Raw genomic sequence first — 20208 nt, forward strand, 5'->3', positions numbered from 1 at the left:
ACGCTGAGTTACTCTTCCACAGCACATTGGTACGCGACGGGGTAACGCGATTTGAGAAGCGCGGGGAAAGCAAGTTAGAGCAAAGCACAGCCAGGTGGACCGGGGTATAAATCGCGATATCGGGGTATAGAAAAGCCGACAGCCGCCGAATTAGAAAATTGTATTTTATTAGCACAAGCGGTCGTCGAGCTTAATAAGGAAAAAGAAATTATAATGGAAATTGGGGTTCAGGAGACGGCAGAGGTAGTACATGAATTGAAGAAAGAAATGGAATGTAATCAAAGTCTGCATTCGCATTGTGATGTCGTGCTTTCTAACCCCAATGAGAATTTGCAGGCGCTGCTGCGGAAAAGGGTCCCGAAGGTAAGTATGGCTGTGTATGGCGTGAAAAGGTTTAGCGCGAAAGTGTTTGGCGCGAAAATATTTTTTCGCGCGCTTGGGATCCCGACGTCACCCGGGCGCTTGTGGAATGTCCGTGGTGCGCTGTGTGAAGGTGAATGGCGCGCGTGTGCAGACGGCGCCGGAGCGCGAGTATGAAACAGAGAGTGAGAATGAATGCACAACAGAGTGTATGTGTGGAGAGTGTGACACAGAGTGTGAGTTGGCCGTGGAGAGTGTGCGGAAGTGCACACCGGAGCGGGTGATTGGGTGTGCAATAGAGTGCACACCCATGGGAGTTACGGAGTATGTAGCGGAGGAGTGTGTGCAAGCATGTGCGCGAGGGTGTGCGGTGATGATTGGGTGTGTGCAGGAATGCACACCCGTGGGTGTTAACGAGTGTATAACGGAGTGCGTAAGTGGTATGAGAGTGCCAGGGTGTGCGTGAGGATGTGTACTAATGGAGTGTGAGAGCAGAGTGAGTGCACCTGAGTGGTGTGCACCTGACTGTGGAATGGAAGAGTGTGCGCGAGAGAGTGTGATAACGGGATGCATGGGATGTACGAGAGGCGCTGGAGCGCCTCGATGTGTGAGTGTAGAATGGGTCGCGTGTGGATGTGAGAATGCGACTCGGGCATCGATGCAGACCGGGGCAGCGTTTAGGCCGACGTATAGCCGACGCGAGCTCTCGGGGCGTGGTGCGCTTTGTGTGCTGCGGGGATCTTTGCCGCAGCAGCGTGCACGATTCGGGCAGGGCCCCGCCCTGTATGGTCTGTGCCGTGCCGTGGCGCAAGGAGCAAACAGCACGATTCCAGGGGAGGAAGGCCAGGTCGGACCTTCGCCCCCTGGCGGGCGCGGTGCTCCGACCGGGGGAGGTTGGGTCATCGTGCCGGAGACCGGAAGGCTCCGCGCCGAGATGGCGCCTGGAACTTCGGCCCGATTATGCCTCCTCTCCAGAATCGAAAATGCCGGATGGACCCAACCAACAGGAGACTGACCATCCGCATGCATTGCTCGGCTTTGCGAAGCCGGGCTGCAATGACGATGCATTCCCACCCGACGAGGCTCGTAGTTAGTGGACAAATAGAAATAGTGATGGCGAATGGTAGTTTACCATTCAATTTGGGGCAAAGGAGCAGTAGATGTATGGGGTTTGGCAGTGTGAACTAGCCAGGGCGGGCTAGGATATTGTTAGGGACTTAGAAATGACCATAGGAGACTGAGAGTTAAGTAGTGACATTGATACCGGTAGAGGGGACGTAGTCAGATTAGGTGAATGATAATGACGAGGGATGTGCTTAATGTAAAGGGAAGATGGGAAAAGCACAAGTATTAGAGGGAAGTAGTTAGCTAGATGATGCTGTGTGTGTAGTAGTGTGGAGAAATTGTGTGCGAGTATGAGGATGCGCTTTTGGCGCAAATAAGGAATTGGGAATGAGAATCTTTGTGGTGAGAGTGAGCAAATGAGGCATTGGTCGAGAATGGTTGTGCGTGTGAGTATGGGAAGGAACTTGGTGAAATGAGGCAATGACCTTGGTGAAATGAGGCAATGGTCTGGGATGACCGGAGAAAGTGTATGAATGGAGTATTGTGGACATGTGTAATGCTGTTGAGTGAATGCTTTGCATGGGGTGCAAGTGAATAAATGGTGTGGAATAAATGGTGTGGAGTAAATGGTGTGTGGAATGAGTGGTGTGGAGCGCATGTTGCGAAGGAGTGGATGGGGGAAGATGGACCCATTCACGAATACCCGGGGAGGGTAGTTTAAAGTTAGGTAGAGGGAGTAGGTAAATTTGTTGGATATTGACATCTGTGGTGCAGGGAGTAGCAAGTTGTTGCTTTGAGAGTGCATAAGTGAGAGGAATGGCTGGGCGTGTGGGCTTAATTGGTAAGTATAGTTTTTGGGGCACTCTGCCACTGGTAGTCTGTTGGCCAGGTGAGGCCGCAGGTAGGCTCTGGGAGCCAAGTAGAGTCAGAGTTCAGTGTAGAGTTCAGTGGGGCCCGAGGATCCTAAGAGAGGACCTGGGTAGCCCAATTCCAGAGAGGGCATTAGTGGGGTGAGAGAGCCAGGAGGGCCTTCCCCAGGTTAGGGTAGTTGTGAGGAGCTAGGCAAGCTCGGGTGGTGACTTCAGTGGCGGAGGTGCGCAGGTAAGTAGGACCTGCTGGTGGAGCCACACGACCCAGCCCCGAAATTGTGCGAAGGCACAGTATTGAAAAAATGGGGGAGTGAGACGCCAAATTGGAAGAGCATCACCAGATGGTCAATGGGAATTGGTTTTTAGAACCACATAGTGTAAAGTGGCCAATTGGATTGGCAGGGCAAGACCCCGGTAGTGTAAGGTGAGTTAATGTCAATTAGAGGATAGCTAGGATGAAAATCTCTTCGCACGATCCACATCCACTCACCAAGGTGACAGGACTCCACACCAGGTTTTGTGAACTATCTGGAATGAAAGACGCATCATGACGTGGGTGAGACATTGTGTGATATTCCATCCCTTCCTTCTTGGGAGGGATTGGAAACGAATTTGGAATTAGGGGGAGATATGGGAGATAAGACAGTAGAGACGGAATTTGTATAGTGTAAATACGGGGAGGGGCAAGGGTAGAGTAGGTTGACATGGGGGGGTGACGAACGGCTAGGGACGAGCTTTCTCCGCTCGCTCTCCCACGTCCCCTTGTGATTACGTGTACCTTTGCACCCTTGCCCCCGCTAACCTCTGCTTTGTCTTTCCTCCACACCCATGGACCCATTATCTTTTGTTGAGGGGAGTGTGCAGGTACCCTGAGTGTGCGGCTGCACCTTTGTGCTACACCCTGCTGCCTGTTGCCTGCACCGGTACACCATATGGACCACACGTTCTGTGGCCTGGCACCCTTGCTGGGGCAGACAATTGGAGCAAACGTTATTTTGCTCCTGCGGACCACTGTGTTTTAAGTGGCCTCGAATTCCATGCAGTCGGACCACCTAAGATGGCCCTACTGGCCAAAATAAAAAGCCGACACGGTTTGTGCACTTTTTATTAAATTCCTTTGGTGTGTCAGGAAAAGAAGACTGTAAGCTTTGATGATGGCACACCGAAGATGAAATAAGAAGACGTCGCAGCCCAGCAGCCAGCCAAGCACAAGACATCATTCATAGTTTTGAAATGTGATTGTGCATTTTTTGATGGTTATGGTGCATTTTGATGATTGTGCATTTAGGTGCTTTTTGTGCATTTTATTTTTATTTTTGTGCATATGGGTGTGTGGTGTATTGGTGCAGTGCATTCTGTGTTTCCTCTTTTCAAAATTTATATTCTCTTCCCACAAAAGAAAAGGTCCTGGGTTCTAGAATTGTAAATAATTAGTAGACTTGTAAATAACATGCTCCCCACCGGCTTTATGTATAGTTTGCGAATTCTCTCTGTAATTCGGTTAATTGTGGGCGTGAGTCTGATAGTTAGTACACAACGCAATAGGTGGGACATATCTAGTGTTTAAAACTGTCGCACAAAGGGTGTTAGGTTAATGTAGAGGGAAACTACACCTAAGTGTCACACTAATTAAAAAGTAGTCCTGACCCTTGCATCAGAACCGGTCGGGCTCACTGGTGTGTGGGTCCGGCTCAGGGACGAGCTTGGCGAAGGAGGGGTGCAGTGTTGCTGTTCTGAGAAATGTACATATTGATTAATAACGGTTAAAGGTTTTGCCCCCATAGTTAGTCCACATGCAACACGTAGGCCACTTTAGAACTTTAGTTATGTCATAGTATATGTGAGATAAGGACATTTCCAATCATGATACCTGCATTGTGTAAAGAAATAAATAAGAGTAGGTCCCGTTCATTTTGCAGCCCACCCTCCAATCGACCTCATTGCGCACCATCCAGTCTGTGCCCCATTCCTCATTGCGCACCATCCAGTCTGCGCCCTGTTGCCCCTCGCATTGGGATGCTCAAACCAGCCAAATGCCACGTGGTAGGCCTGAAAAGGGGGAGGAGCGCGAGGTCGGGGTGTAGCCACGTCAAGCAGACGTCAAGGGCGGAGCCGGTAAGAGCCAACGACCAATCAGGGCTTGGGTGGAATGGCGTGAGGGGCGTGGGTCAAAGTGCGGCTGGCAATTTCGAGAGGGTTCGCTGGGCGGCGATATGTAAACGCGCACCCAAAGCCCTTACACAGGACTGATGAGCGAGGGGCTTTGTAAGAGGACTGGCCAGAAGAAGTATATGCGCTTTACCAAGAGGACTTAAGGATATTCACGCATTACAGAGGACTTGCACAATTTGCGCGTTGCATAAGGACTCGTGAGGGAAGCCAAGCCTTGGAATTGTTGTGTGGGGGACTTATGCGCTGGTATCAAGAGGTGAAGAGGACTCGTGCGAAATAATTGATAAGGACTTGAGAGTATATGCGCTTTACCAAGAGGACTGTCACGTTTGGCATTGGTGAAAGGACTCGCTGGGGGGACTTTGATTGTGCAAGGGCTCGAGTACTTCGTGTGGGAAAGCGCCATTGTTGAGGACTGGTTGGGAGAGGCGCTGTTATACTGACTGATTACAAAGACTCGTTGAGGATTTGGCTTTGGGCTTGGTGGGAGCGCATATAAAGCGCCGGTATTTCAATTGCACACGCGGCCGAGACCGCCAGTACAACCGCCCAGCCGGTTCGTTTATTACGTACGCGGCTAAGCCGTGAAATAACTGCCCAGCCAAGCTCACCTTTCCCTGATAATTGTCCGATCTGTGCCAACGACACGCGGGGAGCGCCTGCCGTCCGTCCTACCATCTTCTTCGCGGTACGAGTCGGGGACCCGGAGAATGAGCTGTGGACATCATCCCTGGACCTTCAACCCCAACCTTCTACATCCCCATGTGAGCGTGTGTGTGCGGGCCCGTTTGTCCAGGGGATAAGTTAAGACGGTTTTTAAGGCTTCACTGTGTGTACTTCTCCTTCTTCCTGTGTAAATAATTAATAAACCAATCTGTTCTTCCTTTCTTCTTAATTCAACCGTATCAGTCTTTTCTTCCATTGGGTAAGCGTGGCACGTTACAACTGCTCAGATCGGGTTTAGTACCTGTTAATGGCCCGAATTGTGGCTCGCTATCGCTCAGCGTTTCCACTAAAACCGTGGTTCAGGCGGGGTTATTTCCTTGCTTCCTGGGAGGCGCTGGTAATTAGGTAATAGGAATAATTCGGCCTACCACCCTATTCAGCGCTGACCGGAAGGAACGTCATAGCCCTGGATCGCGTCAGCTAGATAAAAGACAAGGGGATTAATCACCCCTTGATAAAGGGGAAGGCCGACGTTAGGAGATCCGCAACAATTGGTGTCATGAGTGGGATTTGGAACCTGGGACAAAAAATTTTAGACCAAATTTTGGACACCAATTTTGCATATTGGCCGCAACAATTGGTGTCAGGGAAGTGGGATTGGACCCGAAGTGCGCCTAACGCACTCGAAATTATGAGCGGCCCAAATTTTGTTGACATCCAAATTAACATCGTGCCATGGCTAGTCAAGACGGTCGGATACCAGTGGGGTTAGAAGATAAGGTTGAGTTAATAACCCAGGACCCACGGGAAGGAATGGAAGCAGAAACGGGTGCGGCAGCTGGTAAAGACAATGGCGGCGCCTCGCACGTGGTGACGAGGGCCGCGCCTGCTGCGCAAATCAGTTCTAAAGACATGCAATTATTTATGGCTGAAATGATGGCCTTTATGGTCAGGTCGGGTGAAGCCACGAAATAACTAAGTAACCAAATGAAGGAAATGGCTGGCCAGATGAAAGACGGGTTAAAAGGGTTTGGAAACAGAATAGGTGGCCAAATAAAAGAGATGGGGAAGGACATTGAGCACGAGTTGGGCAAAGAGGGCACATTGGTTCGCGACGGGTTAACGCGATTTGAGAAGCGCGGGGAAAGCAAGTTAGAGCAAAGCACAGCCAGGTGGACCTGGGTATAAATCGCGATTCGGGGTATAGAAAAGCCGACAGCCGCCGAATTAGAAAATTGTATTTTATTAGCACAAGCGGTCGTCGAGCTTAATAAGGAAAAAGAAATTATCATGGAAATTGGGGTTTAGGAGATGGCAGAGGTAGTACATTAATTGAAGAAAGAAATGGAATGTACTCAAAGTCTTCATTCGCATTGTGATGTCGTGCTTTCTAACCCCAATGAGAATTTGCAGGCGCTGCTGCGGAAAAGGGTCCCGAAGGTAAGTATGGCTGTGTATGGCGTGAAAAGGTTTGGCGTGAAAGTGTTTGGCGCGAAAAGATTTTTCGCGCGCTTGGGATCCCGACGTCACCCGGGCGCTTGTGGAATGTCCGTGGTGCGCTGTGTGAAGGTGAAAGGCACGCGTGTGCAGACGGCGCCGGAGCGCGAGTATGAAACAGAGAGTGAGAATGAATGCACAACAGAGTGTATGTGTGGAGAGTGCGACACAGAGTGTGAGTTGGCTGTGGAGAGTGTGCGGGAGTGCACACCGGAGCGGGTGATTGGGTGTACAATAGAGTGCACACCCATGGGAGTTACGAAGTACGTAACGGAGGAGTGTGCGCAAGCATGTGCGCGAGGGTGTGTGGTGATGATTGGGTGTGTGCAGGAGTGCACACCTGTGGGTGTTACAGAGTGTGTAACGGAGTGCGTAAGTGGTATGAGAGTGCCAGGGTGTGCACGAGGATGTGTACTAATGGAGTGTGAGAGCGGCGTGAGTGCGCCTGAGTGGTGTGCACCTGACTGTGGAATGGAAGAGTGTGCGCGAGAGAGTGTGATAACGGGATGCATGGGATGTACGAGAGGCGCTGGAGCGCCTCGATGTGTGAGTGTAGAATGGGTCGCGTGTGGATGTGAGAATGCGACTCGGGCATCGATGCAGACCGGGGCAGCGTTTAGGCCGACGTATAGCCGACGCGAGCTCTCGGGGCATGGTGCGCTTTGTGTGCTGCGGGGATCGTTGCCGCAGCAGCGTGCACGATTCGGGCAGGGCCCCGCCCTGTATGGTCTGTGCCGTGCCGTGGCGCAAGGGGAAAACAGCACGATTCCAGGGGAGGAAGGCCAGGTCGGACCTTCGCCCCCTGGCGGGCGCGGTGCTCCGACCGGGGGAGGTTGGGTCATCGTGCCGGAGACCGGAAGGCTCCGCGCCGAGATGGCGCCTGGAACTTCGGCCCGATTATCCCTCCTCTCCAGAATCGAAAATGCCGGATGGACCCAATCGCATATGTTCCTCCATTGAAATGTAGTAATAATCTTCACCTTCTACTTCTCCTGGTCGCATTGCTCTGGTTGTAGTACCTACAAAACGAATCATAGGGTGTTTAAAAAAAAAAAACTTACAATCTTTTCATTTTTACTATTCAAGAGTTTAGATTTATGAAAGTTCTTTCCAGAAGCAGATTTACCCACAAGATTAATAATAATTAATTGTTGTCATTTATATATGTAATTATCTTTAAAATAAAAATACATCCTTTAATATCTCATCTTGTTTCACAACAATATATTTATATTTTCCAATCGTGTGTTTCATATAATTTTCAAATTCCTTCTTACTACATAATGTAGAACAATTATCTCTCCAAAAATTATTTGTATCTATTGAATTTAACTTAAATATAATGAAAGTATTAGCATTGTTTCTTATTGAGCGCCGAGGGAGTTGAAAATATGACTGACTAAGATAAATACAATTACAAGAAGAATGTCTCCCTCTTGTATAGTAGCTGTCCATCACTGTTTGGTTTCTCTCATTAACACAATCATCAAAGATAACAAGATTCTTTTTTGATTTATCTAAATCTTGGGGTGAAGGTATATCATCCGTATTATCACTGAGAATACAAGTTATGGGTTTTGGTTTCGGTTTTGATTTCTGTGTATCACAAAATAATTGTATTATATCTTCAATATTATAATGATTTAGTTTGTTTTGAAGTTTAAATAAACCGATAATGTCTTCCTTTTTAAGACCCACATTAAAACCCTGTGAGAGTAGTTGATACTCAGGTTGAAAACTTGACTTCGTAAAAATTATTAAATTATCATAATCTAAAAAATTAGGACTGAGGAGCATCTTTAAAAGCAAACAGGTTTTTCCGCATCCGCTTGAACCAACTATTTGACATCTCAATGAATTTGGAAGATTTTTTATGGTTATTCCATTTTATCTTATTTTCCCAAACTGGTAAAAAATCATTCATTTATATATTTTGAAAAAAGGAGATCTAACTTTTTTGGAGCTTTTTTAGCAACTCTATATTTTTGCCTGAGTTCAGGTTTAATTTCAAAATAATCGATTATTTTATTTATATAGTATCTTGTATTAACATTTCCATTAAAATTATTTTGAATAATAAACATCATTAAACCCTTATACATTTCCTCAATACAAATAGTCTCTTCCCTTGTAAGAAATGGTATATTATCATCATAATGCTTAACATTCATCTCTCTTATTAATCTTGTAGAGTAATTCATTTTAGCTGTAATCTTAAAATTATTATGTTCTTTTTTATATTTCTTTTCATTAATAATTAAAATTAAATCACAGAAAATACATTGTTTATATGAACCCTCATTATTAAGCCCTATTCTATCAGAACGGTGGCAGATTTCTAAATTATCATATGGAGAGTCTGGAAATTCTAAGTCTCCTTCAGAATTTATCATATTTAAACAGTAAATTTTTACTTAAACTAAACGCAAGTTTTTTTTAGCTAATAAATACAATGTTTCAAAACACAAAAGACAAATTTCAATCAATTTCTACTTCGGTGAAAGATATAGAAAAATATGTCAAAGATGTTAAATTGAACAAAGATAAATATGGAAATTATTGGATAAAACCTATAATGGAAAATAACATAAGCCCCTCTATTTCATTTAAAGGAAGAGCTCTAATTATGCCTGGAAAGACATCTATTAAAGTATATCTAACAAAGGTTTCTCCTCTACTCCCGGCAATTTATTCAAAGCTTGAAAAAGTGATCGGACGCGATATGAGTAGGGCTTTTAAAATAAATGATAAGACCATCAACAATACACGTGGAGAAATTTGTATTTTCGTTAATAATCCAAAGTGTGTAGATCTAAGTAAAATGAATGATGTTAATATTTCTGGTGAAATGTCATTTCGTTCTATGATAATTAGAGATTATTTTAAGATAACTTTCGATATTAAAAATGTAGAGATTGAATCCATTAATGAAAGAAAGCATATTGATATAGATGGTAAGGTTTTTTCTACTAATTAAATATGTGCAGTCGCGAAGATTTTAGTGATTCATTGAGTGATAGTATTTCAATGGACTCGGAAGATTTTACTATTACATTATACTTGGATGATAGTGATGATAGTGATTCATTGAGTGATAGTATTTCAATGAACCTGGAAGATTTTACTATTTCATTGGATTCAGAAGATTTTACTATTTCATTGGGTGATAGTGATTCATTGAGTGATAGTGATACTGTGTACTCGTATGAGAGTATCTTTATTGATGATGATTTTATTGTTGAATTTTGTGATGGTAGCTTTATTGATGATGATTTTATTGTTGAATTTTGTGATGGTAGCTTTATTGATGATGATTTTATTGTTGAATTTTGTGATGGTATTGATGATGATTTTAGTGTTGAGTTTAGTGATTAAAAAGCACTTTACTTTCAGTATACCTGTAAAAAGGTGTTTTACTTTAAGTATAGTTTGATATATAAAAAGCCTGTAAAAAGGCACTTTCTTCTAAGCACAGTTTCTTCTATAAGTGTTTTACTTTAAGCACAGTTTCATCATTAAAAAAGCCTCTATAAAGGTGTTTTACTTTAAGTATAATTTTGCTATATAAATATGGTTTATTGCGACGTTTGCGAACAAGAATATAAACAATACAAAAGACACCTTAAAACTAACAAACACACATTTAATCTACTTCACCTACCAGCTCCTTTTCAGAAAGAAACAAAACACTGTTCTGTCTGTAATTAAAATATCCTCAAGAAAAGCTTCGAAATACATCTTAAAACAAATCTACATTTATCAAATTTCATCACAACTAAAAACGCTGATGGCGCTTTCAAAGGACATATTAAAACAAGAGTCTTTAACTTCAAACCTCCCGAACCAAAGTCTATAGTTGATGCTGTAGAAATAGTTAAACCTGCTGTTCAAACGTTGATGGAAAAAACACTAAAAGAAATGAAATCATTTAAATTCTATGTGGGAGTAAAATTAGAAATGTCAAAAGATGGAGGAGTTATAGATACACCATACATGAGAACTGAGCCATACTTTATATCATCATATCAAGATTTTAAAACAACGGGAGTCTATGATGAACTTATTAAACAAGAGCAAGATGTGGATAATTCAATCGTAGGAAGTGGATTCAATATAGGAAAAATTATTTTCATTGACATTCATATTCTTAAATCAGATCCTCGAAAAGCTTCTTCTTACATTGATTTACCTAGTGTTATCAAAAATAGAAAAGCAGTTATCAATTTCAAAAATAAAGACGATAAATGTTTTCTCTGGTCTATTCTAGCACATCTACATCCACAAGATAGTCATGTTGAAAGAGTATCTCATCATAAAAAATATGAGAATACATTGAATACAAAAGATTTAAATTTTCCAATAACTTTAAATGATATTCCTAAATTTGAAAAGACGAATAATTTATCAGTTAATGTTTATGGTCTAACAGAAACAAACAACGTTCTGGTTTTACAGATTTCTGAAAATTATAAAAAAGATCAAACTCATATTAATCTTCTACATTTTAATTCAGAGGAAAATTCACATTATACATACATCAAAGATATTACAAAATTAATAAAACCACAAGTATGTAAAAGAACAAATAAAATATATATTTGTATGCGCTGTCTTAACTTCTTCCATACACAAGAAAGATTAGATAAACATTCAAATTATTGTGGTGATCATAAATCAACGGTAATCAATATGCCAAAAGAAGGCTCAAAGATCACATTCAAAGATGAAAAGAAAACGATCAAACATCCATTTGTAATATATGCTGATTTTGAAAGTATTCTAGAAAAAATAGATACTGCTTCTCCAGATCCAAAACAATCATACACAAATAAATATCAAAAACATACTCCTTGTGGTTTTTGTTATTATATCAAATCATCCGTTGTGGTGAATATACAAGTTAGAGGAGTATAGAGGCTCAAATACCCCAGAGGAGTTTGTGAAACGACTAGAAAAAGACTGTGTTCGATTAACCAAGATAATGAGAGAAACCAATAAACCAATGTCCTTGATAAGTGAAGAGAAAAGGGAATTTAGAAAAAACAATCTGTCATATTTGTGAGGAGAAAATTGGTGAAGGCCTAAAGGTTAGAGATCATTGTCATCTCACTGGTAAATATAGAGGTCCGGCTCATCAAAGTTGTGATATTAATTATAAACTCCCCTCTTTCATTCCTGTCTTTCTTCATAACAACGCTCATTATGATATGCATCTATTTATTAATGAACTTTCAAAGACATCTGGAGACATTTTATCAATTCCAAACACAGATCAGAAATACATTTCATTCACAAAAACAATTCATACATCTCCTATAACTCATATCAGATTTCTTGATACATTTAAATTCATGGCAAGTCCATTGGCTAACTTGGTTCAAAATCTAAAAGAGTTTCCATGTCTTTCTGAGTATTTCTCAGACAAAGATTTAGTAACACAAAAGGGAATTTACCCCTATGATTATATGGACTCATTTGAGAGATTCAATGAAACACAACTTCCTTCAAAAGAAAATTTCTATAACAAATTAAATAACAGTCATATATCTGATAAAGATTATGTACATGCACAAAATGTTTGGGAAAAATACAACATCAAGAATCTTGGTGAGTATCATGATTTGTATCTCAAAACTGATGTGCTTTTATTGACTGAAGTGTTTGAGGTTTTTAGATCTGTTTGTCGTGCTGGATATGGATTGGATCCTGTTCACTATTTCACAGCGCTTGGATTGGCTTGGAGTGCGATGTTGAAAATGACAAAACAAGCTTTGGATTTGATATCCGATGTCGATATGCTTTTGATGATTGAAAAGGCTAAAAGAGGAGCAATTTCACAAGTCTGCTCAAGCAGATACGCAAGAGCAAATAACAAATATCTTCCAAGTTATGATTCAACGAAAGAGAGTTCTTACTTGATGTACTATGATGCGAACAACCTGTATGGCTGGGCAATGTCTCAGGCTCTTCCTTATGGAAAACTTAGATGGGTAAAGGAAAAAGACTACAAAAAGGTTTTACAAGATGTATGTATCTCTACACAAAAAGAATTGGATGATTCAAAGGTTGGTTATTATTTTGAGGTCGATTTTAAATATCCCGAATAACTTCATAATAAACATAAAGATCTTCCATTTGCTTGTGAGAAAGAAAGTCCAAAGAAAGAATGGTTGAGTGATTTATCAACGATCGTTTGATATAGGTGAATCAACAGAAAAATTACTTACTACATTTTATGACAAGAAAAATTATGTTCTACACCCAAGAAATTTGCGACAATATTTATCAAAAGGTCTAGGAGTAGAGAAGATCCATAGGGTCCTAAAGTTCAATCAAAGTCATTGGCTAAAGGGGTACATTGATTTTAATACACAAAGAAGAACAGAGTCAAAAACAGATTTTGAGAAAGACTTTAATAAATTGATGAATAATGCAGTCTTTGGTAAGACCATGGAGAATGTGAGGAAAAGACAAAATATCAGACTCGCAACATCTTGGGAACAAGCATCAAAATTAATTAACAGACCGAGTTTTTTAAGAGCTGAGATCTTTACTGAGAACTTTTTTGCGATCCATTTGGTCAAAGAGAGTATTGAAATGGACAAACCGATTTATATTGGAACATCAATTCTTGATTTATCAAAGTCATTAATGTATGATTACTTTCACAATAACTTGAGGAAGAAATATCAAAATGATGTTAATCTACTTTATATGGATACAGATAGTTTTATTTTGAAAATTACTACTGACGATGTTTATTCAGACATGAAAGAGGACATTAATATCTATGACACAAGTAATTACAGTCCAGAGAGTGAGTTGTTCTCTTCTAAAAATAAAAAGGTGATAGGAAAGTTCAAGGATGAATTGGGAGGAAGTGTTATGAGTGAATTTGTGGGATTGAGGTCAAAGGCCTATGCTTATAAATACATTGTGAATAATGTTGAAAAGACTGATAAGAAGTTAAAAGGTGTAAAGAAAAATGTCATTAAAGAAACAATAAACTTTGAAAATTATTATAATTGTTTAACAACAAAGAAAGAAGAGTTTAGAAAGATTAATTCAATAAGAAGTTATAAACATCAATTATATTCAGAAGAGGTGAATAAGAAAGCATTGGGGGCTTTTGATGATAAGAGGTTTATTTTAGGAAATGGATTTGATAGTCTCCCTTATGGTTATAAGTGTTAAAATATATATAAGTGATAAGTTAAAAAGGGGGGGGGGGGGGTTAGGGATTTTAACAGGCTACCACCACCTTTTTTACTATTATATAAATGATAGAACCAAGTATAAACCAGACTAAAGAGTGGACCGCCTTAATGTTTAATCCACCTTGGTAAATAAATGGAAAACATAACGAATGTGAAAAATATCAAGTAAGACTTATTTAAAAGGCAACAGGTAAAAAAGTTCACAAAACAAATAAGAGAATTAATTTAAATACCGGTGAGTTGGGTGAAAAAGATGGAAATATTTTTGAGTGGACGGAAAACTTTGATGGTTGTCAGGAAAATATATACTTTAATTTTAAAATGGTGTGTAGCACTGGAGGCGCTCAAACAAGAACTTTGAGGGAGGTTCATCATTTTATCTTAGCTCAGTTAAAATATCTTGATAAAGAACCAAACTCAAACATCTTCTTTGTTAATTTATTAGATGGTGATGGAAGTTGTAGGAGAATTAAATTATTTCCTACACATAAACAAATATTTGTAGGATTGTTGTTCTGCGTGGTCTACTAGACAACATTGATCATTGATATTAAGAGTAAAAGGTTGGAGTAAAGAAGGTTATCTTTTATTTAAGATAAAAGATAACGGGTTAAAAGGTCCTTAAAGACCAAGGGGGTAGGAATAGAGGTGTTAAGGGGAAATGAAGAAAAGTGGGGGGGAGAGGAAAATTTACATGTAAGTGAATGGGGAAATGAGGGTGGTCCAGGAACAACATTTTTCCTCTACTGGCATGGCCTCACGGCCTTTCTTACCGCCCACTGACTCTCCGCCTCTACTGGGCGGGGCCTGACTTTGAGGTCCATTAAGGCGGAATTTAGTGTCCGGGAACGTGCCTGGCTTGCAGTAGACGGTTGTTGTGGTTGAATGGAGATTTTTATGGCCGGCCTTGTCAGCAAAACGTAAAGGGAAAATTACAGAGGGAAAATCACATACTAGGGAAAACTCACCTTACTTAGTCCCGAACTAATAATTATCACTGCTTCACCCCTCGTGTGAAGACACATAAACAATCTTAAGCTACAGTCTCCCTACTTAAGTACAATGAGATTTCTCCTATATTTCCTAATATATATATTTTTTCCGACAAGGACAACGCTTAGTCCGATCAGTTTTAAGTTTCTTGAGTGTGCACTACACAGCAATTATATTAGAGAATGTAAATTTATAATGTCATTGGTCATGGGGTCTGGTAGCCATGTTGGATAAAAAAAAAAGCCTTAAAAAAACAGAAGAGTTGGCTCGCATCAAGTTGACTGCGTGGTTTAAGTGTTCTATGAATACTGTCTAGTTATGCCTCCATTGACAAAGTCGCTGGAGGCATTATGTTTTCAGGTTGTCTGTCTGTCCGTCCATCCATCCATGATAGGTTTTCGTTACCATGATAACTTGAGAATGGCTGAAGGGATCTTAGTCAAAGTTGGCGCAGGTATGTATATAATGAGGTAAAGATGAACTGGTTAGATTTTGGGCTCACGAGGTCAAAGGCCAAAGGTCGGACAAAAGGTCAGACACGGATGACCAAACGAGCTTTAAAGGCATGCAATCCAATGATGACGGTATTCTTTACACGCAAGGGAAAGGAGCATGACGAACTTACCTGGACGGCTTCCACCCGACTTGTGCGAACCTGTGAAAATTAACTCAACCTGACACGGAATTTAAATGTACAAAAATACCGGCTTTATTAAAGAAATTGCTGGTAACAGAATATAACACGGCAAAATAAGATTCCTAAACGGGTTGTCCCCATACAGACTCGAATTCACACAGAGGGAAAAATAAAGGTGAAATTAAATGCTTGTTATTTTTGTGGGCACTTAGCTCCGAGCTGCTCTTGAACCTCGTAGGAGTCGTCCATGCCCCAAGCGCGCAATCCGGACACGGCACCGGCCTTGGCGGGGAAAAGGGCCTCTGCATGCCCTCGTTCACTCAGCCGCGCTCGTCCTCCCGATCGTCCAGACTTCCAATGTCGCCAGCGCAAGAGTGCTACAAAATGTTCACGTGCTCGTCAATGAATTCCCCTCATGCAGGAGCGCTATGAACTCCGACCGCTTACCGTGAATTCCCAAAGCAGAGAGAGAGATAGGTAATCGTGAGCGTTCACCACCAAAGGCAGAGGATGAGTGGAAGTTAAGAAAGAGAAAATGTCCCGGGAGACAACCGCTCACCACCAAACCCAGAAAACGAGAGCACGCAAATATGTCCGCCTTTCACCAACACCTCCATGACCCGAGAGAGAGAGAAAAAGAGAGAAAGGGGGAAACGCACCTTACCCTCTTTTCGCTGACGTCACACTCAAACCAATCCCCACGCCCCACCACTCCAGTCCATGACCATGACCAATCTTTCCCTTTGGGACGGGCCCCTTTTGCCAATCGGAAAATGTGCTGGGTATCTGTCGGGCTTGTGCTGTAATGTGCCTGAGTTCGTTTCCTGACAACCCTCATCTTATCGCAGGCCGATTTATTATAACCACAAAAGTCAGATCACAAGAGGTAGGATGGATTGGGGGATTTATTCTTATTCCCTAAGCTGCATAGCACAAGAGCCACCCTCCGTATGGCCACACGTCACACTTAATCGGAACACACGGAGCTGAATTAAGTTACAGGTTTCTTCTTCTTCATGACATACGGAGCATGGTAATCTATACACTTCTACCTGGACTGAGGTATTCATTGTCTACCCCCCACAAACGTAACAATATCATGCATGTTCTGATCCTATCAATGACCTGATCTAACATGTTATATTTTTATGCATGTCCTGTTCCTTTCAATGACCTGATCTAACATGTTTTATTGTCATGCGGTCTGATCGTTTCATTCACCTGATCTAACATGGTATAATATCATGCATGTTCTGATCCTTTCAATAACCTGATCTAACATGTTATATTGTCATGCATGGTCTGATCCTTTCAATGACCTGATCTAACATGTTATATTGTCATGCATGTTCTGATCCTTTCAATGACCTCATCTAACTTGTTATAATGTCATGCATGGTCTGATCCTTTCAATGACCTAATCTAACATAAGTAATCGTAATAATAATTGGCAATAATAATAATAAGGATAATAACATGACTTCCCCCCGCACCCCCCTGCCGCTCCCGTAATGAGCGTGTGTATTAGTTATGTAGAATGATGTAAAGATGAACCGATTAGATTTTGGGGTCAAGAGGTCAAAGGTCGAAGTCTGCAATGGGTCTATAACTTGAGAATGGCTGAAGTGATCTAATTCCAACTTGGTACAGGCATGTATAATGAAGTAATGATTAACTGATTAGATTTTGGGGTCCCGAGGTCAAATGTCAGAGGTCATGTCAGGTAAAAATGTGATAACTTGTGAACAGCTGAAGGGATTTAAATTAAAACTTGGTACGGGTATGTATCGTGATATAAACATAAACTGATTAAATTTTGGGGTTAAGAGGTCAAAGGTCGAAGTCTGCAATGGGTCTATAACTTGAGAATGGCTGAAGTGATCTAATTCCAACTTGGTACAGGCATGTATAATGAAGTAATGATTAACTGATTAGATTTTGGGGTCCCGAGGTCAAATGTCACAGGTCATGTCAGGTAAAGATGTGATAACTTGAGAACAGCTGAATGGATTGAAATCAAACTTGGTACAAGTATTTTAATGATGTCATAATGTGGGCGGATGCATATCTGTTGACGTCGTGACGTCGAAGTGTCGTTTTAGTTTACAAATGTTATGGGTTGTATTTATATATCATTTATTATCCTTTAAAAGGAATTTTTTTGGTGATGTTGGTTTATATATGAGAAGATGGAAATGCAGTGGGGAATATATGTTGAAAAAATGCATCTCTGGACTGGGATTTGACTCAAATCTTCTTCTTGTAACACAAAAACAGGCAGAAACTCAAATTATGACTTATTAGCCAACACAGATTATATGTGGTTGTTTCTCATATTTAACACAAGAACGTGAAGATATTGTCGCGCGGACCCTTCGGTTAATACCAGGGCTCGTGGATGGACCAAAACGGACTTACTTGAGGCGACGACCAAACACGGATTTTACTTATGCAGTGCGGGAAGAGAAAGGGAAGTGGAAAGCTGCGGCAAAAGCACTTACCTGGAGCGTGCCGACCACGGCTTCGATCCTGCAGGGAAATTAATGAACCGAACAACCACAAGATTTCATGTACGAAAATAGAGATTTATTCACGGACCCGATACAATGAAACGCGACGGCAATCAATTAAACTAAATCCTAATTGGGATCCCACACACCAGACTCAACAACAGGACACAGGAATGAATTACTAAAATAATTGTCTCGTCGTGTAATGCAAAATGTTCCGTGGGTGCGGCCTTATCTTGTCTGTCATCTTGTATTGTCTGCCGTCCAAACACGGCTCCGTTCGGCCCCGCTCGCGCGCCACCAGGCCTCGCTCCAAGCTCCAATCGATTGCACACCAGAAGGTCCGTGCACCACTCTAAGCTCCAAAGCACCGAGCATCGCTCCGAGCACCACGCAGTTGTCGAGCCAATGACCACCAGGGACCTCCCAAGACCAAGCAGGGAAGCGCAGAGCTTCTAACACACCGAGACAACCAGAAAGCACAAGGGTTCGAGCTGGACATGCAAGAGGGCCAGAGGGACGTGCTGCGCAAGAGAGAACTGCTCGATGTGCAAGACAGACATGCTGCGCAAGCAAGAAGAGCCGGATGTGCAAGACCGCAAATGTCGTTCGGCGCGCCCTCATATAACCTTGCGGCGGTGACGTCAGCCTTGGCGCGCCACCAACCAGCGCCCTCCACCGAACCTTCCAGCTTCGCGCCTCCCGCACTCGTTGGCTGAAGGTTCACGCCCACCGCGCCGACCAATCACAGGCCTGTAGCGTGGTGATAGCTCGTGGCACTCTATTTTCCTAGGCCTGCCAGAGGTGTAGCTGGCTGCGGCCCATGCGGCCTGCGGTGATGCGGCCCATGCGGCGGTGCCCCGAACTGGCCTCTTGCCTGTTCTCTTCCGAAGTCCTTGTCAGGGAAGGGAATTCTTTAATGTTGCGCTAAGGGCCTGTCCAAGTGTCTATGTTGGTGTGCATTGCCATAAGGGACAAAGGTTTGATTACCAGTTGTGACACACAGGGGTTTATTCTTAATCCCTACACTATCTAACACTCGAACATCATGGTATGTTCACAGGTATACATCTTAACCCAACAAACCGGACTACACATGGCACTTATTACAGGTAGATTCCCTATCGCGACAGTCAAAGCAAGTTACCTATTCAGATCTACCTGACTCTAGATATTGCTTTACCCTACCGACATAACAATATTCTGTTTTAGGCATGTTTGATGGAGCTGATGCAGTGGGCTATGTTGAAGTCCTGCCAACATTTCCTGACGCTAAGTTCGGGGTCGAACTCCATAGCCTCCAAGATGCGATGGAAGGTGCGGCGGGTATAAGTTTTGAAAGTGGCAACTACCCCTTGATCTTGTGGTTGGATTAGGAAGGTGGTGTTGGGTGGAAGGAAGTTGATTTCCACATTGGGATGGGCCACCTTCAGCTCCTCTGGGTGGTCTAGGGTGTTGTCCACTAGGAAGACCTTGAAGTCGAGGTCCTTTTCTGCCAGGTACCTCTCCACTTGAGGGACAAAACAGTTATGGAACCAATCCATGAATATGGCAGTTGTTACCCATGCCTTTGTGTTGGCCCTCAAAATGCGGGCAGAGTGTGTTTGTTTTTGTCATTGAGGGCACGCGTGTTCAGGGTACGTTGCCGCATCATTGGCTTCATCATGCAGTCCCGTTTGGCGTTGGCGCAGAGGAGAAGAGATACCCGGCCTTTGCAGCCTTGAACCCCGATGCTGTCCTCTCTGACTTGGAGATGAAAGTTCCTGTGGGAATTTTCTCCCAGTGTTTCTTCTCATCAGCATTTAAGAACTGCTCTTGTAGATAGCCCTTCTCTGCAATCAGCTGTGCGGGTTGAGCAGGGAAAGTTGCAGCTGCCTCATGGTCTGCTGAGGTATGCTCACCTGTGATCTTCACATTGTGGAGGTTGTAGCACTTCTTGAAGCGGTCAAACCATCCCTCATCTAGCTTGAAAGGGGCTGAGGCCACTTGTACCCGCATCGCTCATGCTTGCTTCACTCATAATAGCAGCACCACCCACATCACCAGCCGCACCACTTGTATTATCAACACCACCCTCACTAACCAGATGACCATACATGCGCTTTGCCTTTTCACAAATGATAGGTCCACTTAAAGGAACCTTTTTCTGCACATTGTCCTCAAGCCATGCATTCAATGCCTTCTCAATTTTCTCAATATGGATGTCCTTGGTCTGTGTAACG

The sequence above is a fragment of the Myxine glutinosa genome, chromosome 5, assembly GCF_964187855.1.
Source record: "Myxine glutinosa chromosome 5, kmMyxGlut1.1, whole genome shotgun sequence".
Taxonomy (NCBI): domain Eukaryota; kingdom Metazoa; phylum Chordata; class Myxini; order Myxiniformes; family Myxinidae; genus Myxine; species Myxine glutinosa.